This window comes from Gordionus sp. m RMFG-2023, chromosome 1 (assembly GCF_954871325.1).
Source record: "Gordionus sp. m RMFG-2023 chromosome 1, tfGorSpeb1-WG-v2, whole genome shotgun sequence".
Taxonomy (NCBI): domain Eukaryota; kingdom Metazoa; phylum Nematomorpha; class Gordioida; order Chordodea; family Parachordodidae; genus Gordionus; species Gordionus sp. m RMFG-2023.
This window is the reverse complement of record NC_088775.1, coordinates 55,543,600-55,550,034: the sequence shown is the minus strand read 5'-3', so window position 1 is coordinate 55,550,034 and position 6,435 is coordinate 55,543,600. Positions and strand designations below refer to the sequence as shown.

Sequence of the window (6,435 nt, the reverse complement as noted above, 5' to 3'; positions counted from 1 at the left end):
CGTCGATCCTAGTACCCGCGCTATTATCGCGGCTATGAATGCCATATCCGAGCGTATGGCAACCTTATCCACGCAAGTGAATCAGGACTGACAGCGACAACGTACCCCGTCACCCAGACATACGTCCACCCCCAGAGAAAGGAGCCCTTAAGTGACCGGTACATAAACTATGGAAGCACCTCCACCGCCAACAATACCAGGCGCACCTCCAACGTTGCCCCCGGTACAACTCGAACCACCAGCGACATCGGCCGAAGCCTACGATAGACTCATGAAAGTTTGGGCAGGCCTCCAGCAAGATCTCCTCGAGCCAAGATGCAAGGCCAATGACAGAGACCGTCATAAGATCAAGAATATCGCTGAAGTGTTAGAAATTCTGTCGCCGGAATCTGACATTAGGATGCTGAAGATTCAAGCAAAAAAGATTCGAGTTCTGGCGCTAATTCATTGGAATTGGAAAACCGCGAGAAATAATGATGCTTCATACCAAGAGAAATTCCTATGCGGGGAAAATATTACTGTCTACCAGGACCCTGCGCCCTTTCGAGATAGGGGCCGTACAGGCCCCTCCACCTACGGTTATCGGAAACGCCCTGAAAGGAAGGACGCGGCCCCCGCCAGGGGCAAGAAAAGGAAGTAACGAACTCGTCGTACCTCCGAAACCCCTACTATCGTCTCCCTCTTCTCTTCCACTATCTTACCTCCTTCAACTATCAACCCACCGGTACAACTAGGGGTTACCGGTCCGAGCAACGGCCCACCAGCTCGAAGGACGGGAACATCGCAGCCCCCTAGCTGGCTAACTACGGTAAATAAATTTCTTAGGGAGCTGAGGCATCAGATGTTTTCGAAAAAAGACACTGACGGGGACAGTGACGCACCGGATTCCGCAATAGATAACAATCATACCCCTGCGTGCAACAACCCCGACGTTAGCCCACAATCAGAATCGGATATCCCTTCCTTTCTATCGGAAGACTCTGGCATACCCGAATGGTGGACACCTAGTCCCCTCTCTGACTCGCTACCTTCGGGTAGCTCTGCGGACAATAGCGAAGCTCAGTCAATCATTACGGAGCTACAAGACTCTGTCTACAGCACCGACGATGAACCTGGTATGCCCCAGGTGGGAGCATCTAACACACCCAACATTCCCGGTATCCTCAATGGTATCGTTGTCGGGGGTCCTAGAAGCACCTTTTCTGACGAACAGCTCGCCGGCCGCCCTAGCCTCAACATCAGCAATGCTAGACTCACCGTAGGACCGCTTATGTCGCCCTTCACTAAGAGAGTCGCTGAAAGAGGGTTCCGCCCGCGCATTGACCACCTAAAAATAAACAATAATAACAACATATACTTTAAACACAACATTCGCGCGGGCGTGCATAACAAATACCACGACATCGTTAGACAGCTAATCGCCGCCGATGTCATCGAGCCGGCTGACGAGGATGAGATATGCTCACCTCTATTCGTAATCCCAAAAGGGAATGGTGCACCACGAGTCATTAGCGACTTCTCCGAAGTATCCAAAAACTTCCTGCACTATCCCTTCCGCCTAAAGTCAATTCCACTTATGTCAGCTAAGCTCGATCAGACATCCTATGCCTGCAAAATTGATATTAGATCAGCCTTTTTTTCCATCCCCCTCTCAAGCAGTGTGAGAAAATTCTTCGGCTTCAAATTCAACAATAGCAACTTTCGATACAAGGTACTGCCCATGGGCGCATCCTTTAGCCCCTACTGCCTCCAATCGATCTTGCTGGATGCCTGCGCCAAGACTGTCAAGAAGGCCAACTACAACGTATACCTTGATGACATTCTAATATACGGGCCCAACGAAAACGACGTCAAATGGTCTACACGATCACTGCGCTGCACCCTCGAAGGATGGGGCTTACAAATAGCACCTGAAAAATCGGTACTTGACCCTACACCTCAAATTACCTACTTAGGGGTCCCCATCGATCTAGCCAACAAGACTGTCTCAGCAGATACAGGTACGAGAAGAAGACTCCACAAATGCCTGGAGGTCTTTCGGCGACACTCCTACCAGCATCTCGAGATAGGGGTAAATCTTGCAGCCAGGGTCCTAGGGGTCGTCAATCATTACGCTTACACCATAACCGGTATGTCGAGACTTATCTCCCCTTACTACGTTACGATGAACAGCGGACAGCTGACCCCTATAGTGGACACCTTCCTGGCCTTCACCAAAGCGCGACTGATCATCGACGCCTTAGCTACCCCTTTGCCTCTGCACTACTATGCCAACTCACCGGTGTATGTCGACGCATCCAACTCCCACATGGGCATTAACTTCTGGGAGACCGACAACCTTTCGGTAGCATACAGTGAAGCGTGCCTCTTATTCAACATCCCCGTCCACGCGATCTCCCACATCAATGGGAAAGAGATCCTTGCAGTCGGAATGGGGGCCATCATGGCGATCCACCGTAACAATGAGCACCCCATGATTTTCACGGACTCATCGGTAGCCTACTTTACCTTCAAAAAGGGCGGATCACGATCACCTTCGCTTGAAATCATCATCACACAAATCATGATCAAGCTAGGGCTGCCGAACTTTACCGCCATTTCACAAAATATACAATGGATTCCAACGGAGGATAGCCCTGCCGACCTTCCATCAAGGACTTGGATGGCACCAAGAAGACACCTTGGACTCTTCGAAGGCCCCATACTAGAAGGAGCTATCCTACTACAGCAGGACGACGAATCCCTGTTCGGGCCTCAATCTAGCCAAGACACACCGTCACTTATTTCCGGACTATCAGCGCCATCTAAAAATAAAATGTTAACGCGAAACTAAAACATAAAATTATAAAAATAACATTGACTCACCAATTTAACTAAAACATAAAATTATAAAAATGACTCATCAAACGCAATACATACTGACTTTACCAAAAATCAAATTTTACAAATCAGTCTCTCAATTATGACAAAATGTTTTATTAATAATAACTAATTTAAAATCTTTGTCCTTTAGTACTCAAGTTCAAAGAACTATTCGTTCATAGAACTATTCGTCCTCTAGTCGACTAAGTACATAGAACTATTCGTCCTCTTGTCTACTTAAATTGATAGACTTGACTGCAGTTTTTGGCTATAGTTGTGGCATTCGCTTATAAAATTATTTATCAATATTAATTATTGCTAGGTTATACTAAAAAAATTAAGTGAAAATTGAGAAGAAAAAAATTGAGAGAGAAAAATAATGATTAACAATGACTTAAAGCAATAATGGGAAGAAAAATATAAATTGAGAAAATTTAAGAAAATAACAATTTTCCTTTTTTTTGAATTTTTTTTCCTATTACCAACCTGGTATATATAAAAAATTAACCTATTCGGTATTTTATCATATTTTTCACAAAGTATTATCATTTAATAAGCAAGCATATTACATATTTTATTTTTTTTATTCTAAACAAATATTTAGTATATTACAAATTGATACTATAAAAAATTTGTGCAAATATTTTGAGAATATACTTAATTGTATTTATAAAAAGGAAGTAAATAATATTTTGAGAATATACTTATTATATTGTATTTATAAAAAAATAAATCTAATATTTATAAAAAAAATGGAAGTATATTTTGTGAATATAATATATTATATATTGCATATATAAAAATAAAACTAATATTTATAAAGAAGTAAATAAAATTTTGAGAATATACTATATTATATATTGCATTTATAAAAATAAAACTAAATGGAAGTAAATTTTATAATCATTATAACCATATCTAATTTAAGAATATAATAATTATGGTGTATAAATTTTCAAAAAAAATTATTTTGTCCTGGCCCGCGTTTAGGTTTAATAATCTTAGGCCACACCCGGGTATTTTAAAAAAAAAATTTTCAGGCCTGGCCCATGTACTCAGGCCAGCTCTCCAGGTCTCTGCCATAACCTTTATGAATTTTTATACACCATTATAAATAAAGGTTCGGGTCAAAATTTATAGTAACCAAAAATCATGGAAAAAAAACCTTGTTACAACATAAAAGATCTCAGGTAATAAAAATTTAAATGCCATATTACTAATATTCAATATTTTTTGATAATATTTGGTAATTTTCAGTTAAATTATAAAATTTTATTAAGAAGATTTAAGCATGTCAAAATGATGTATATTTAAAATGATGCTGTTATAATAAGAGTTTAAAATAATTCACTAACACTGTATTTATTGAAAACATAAATTAATTGCCAGCATTTTTTAGATAAATATAAAACAATTAAAATAAAATTAAACCAAATTGTATAAATATGGTTGAGTGTTGTTTAATGGCTTGATTTTGCTGATTTTTTAAAATGGTTTAATCTTATTTGCCAAAATATATTAGGGTCACTCCATTACAAATCAACCAGTGTTTTGGACGACCATCTCAAAAATGAAGGAAACTTGCCATGTTAGTTATTAATGTTTTTAATTTTAATAAAATCAAAATTGTATAGTGCTAGCTCAACCAGATACATAGACTTCAAAGTCGAAAATTGTGTAATGCGTGATTTAAATAAATCTTGTTTTTTTTTAAAAAAAAAAATAGAACTGTGTACAACCGGCAATTTTATTTATGCCAGAAAAGCTGCCAAGTGCAATGAGCGGCACAGTCATGCTCCCGCTGATTTATTCATAGCGGTGGCACAGTTTGCATAATCTTTATAATGCTATTTAATTATATTTAAATTTATTATTAAATTTGAATATTAACATTAATAAATTAAAATATGAATTGTATCCTATTGGCATATAATAAAATAGTGTATATCATTTACATTCTCATATTCACATCATATTTCAAAATTACATAAACATTAATACATATTAATTTTTTATATGGACTTACATGATCTAAACAACCTTAACTTGTTTATTGCCAGCTCTAATTGATGTTTTTTTGAGTATCTTTTAATGTAAAACTTAAAATATAACTGAAAAGGTTTGAAATTTAAATAAAATAATCCTTAAAAAAATAGAAATATAATATTTGATTCCTCGTCAGAATTGCCTGATAGGGCAACCATGTCGGGGTGCACTAGATATGTTTATTTATCTGTAAATGAGCATGTTTTAAATATAATTGATTCTAAATTAAAATTCTATACTATCACTTTTGTTTATGGAGAGATCATTTCAAGCATCGAAAGTATATCATGTTTAGTCTTCATCATTTAATTGAAAATTTTGATTTAAAATATTTTACCCTGCCAACTAGAATTGTGACACAAAAGAATCTTAGTAAAACCATATATATACTGAAATCTATATTATAGAAGAAGAATTCCATTTAAAAAACTAAATAATACAGATGAGATGTAAGGGCAAACATCAAAAGAAGTGTCAGATTGGGGTATTATACATCGTATGCTTAGGATATGGACTTCATAATTTAGTTAGATTTGATGGTTTAAAGAAAGCAATATAATAAATTTGTTGAAATTAATTAAAGAAATATATAAATCAAAATGAAAGATTTGTTTATAAATGTTCTCTAAAGATTAAATGAATTATGAGTTATTAAATAATATATATTATATTATTTTTAAAATTAGTTTGAAATTCTCCATTTTAATGTTGTGATACAATAAATTTTAAAACTTTTTGTATATTATTTATATATTTTATAAATATATACTATCAAAATCTTCTTTCAAAATGTTAACATCTAACCATCTTTGATAAAATATTTGAAATATATGTTGTAGGTCTAAATCCAGATCAATAACAAATGTTTTGATCATAGAATTTCTGAATTCAAAGCTATTAAATTATATAAATTATCTTTATTTAATAATAATAACCTTAGATTTAGAGAAGATGCATAATTCTCTAAATATTGTAAAATATTAAAATTTTGATATGTATTAAAATATATTTCTAATGGAGCAGCAGATATTATGCTTTTGGCACATTTTTGAATAATACTTTCTGTATATGAACATAGAGTTTTAATAATATTACTTAAAGATAAATTAATATATATATAAACAAAATATTTAAACTTGTTTTCATGTAATTTTTCGATATTTAATATAATATCTGAATATAATTTTGAAGCTAATAATCTTAAAGTTTCTGTTATATTAGGGATAAAATTCACATTATGATCATGATTTAAATAATTCAAGGCTATTTGTAATTGTTGAAAATTATTTTGTAATTTATATAAGTTATAATATGATGAATCAAGAAATGCCGATATATGCTTTTTATTTATTTCTTCAAACTTTTCTAAATCTAAAAATGGCTCAGATTTTAGTTTAAAAGACATAATTTGGATTAATGATGCATAGCGTTAAACGTTATTGATAATTATGTGTTCTATTAAAATTGTTTATTTAAGAAAGAAATGTAGTTCGATTTTTATCCTTTTATTTTCCAAAAACTATATAT

General features: G+C 34.7%; 1 long non-coding RNA gene across 1 annotated transcript; it reads right to left on the bottom strand.

Annotated features, from left to right (window-relative positions):
* Positions 1–5,707: 5,707 nt before the first annotated feature.
* LOC135931096 (uncharacterized) lies at positions 5,708–6,225 on the bottom strand. Its single transcript, XR_010572937.1, has 3 exons — positions 6,045–6,225; positions 5,844–6,002; positions 5,708–5,802 (listed from the first exon to the last, which is right to left on the bottom strand). It is a non-coding gene; the product is annotated as an uncharacterized LOC135931096 (long non-coding RNA).
* Between the last annotated feature and the right edge of the window lie 210 nt (positions 6,226–6,435).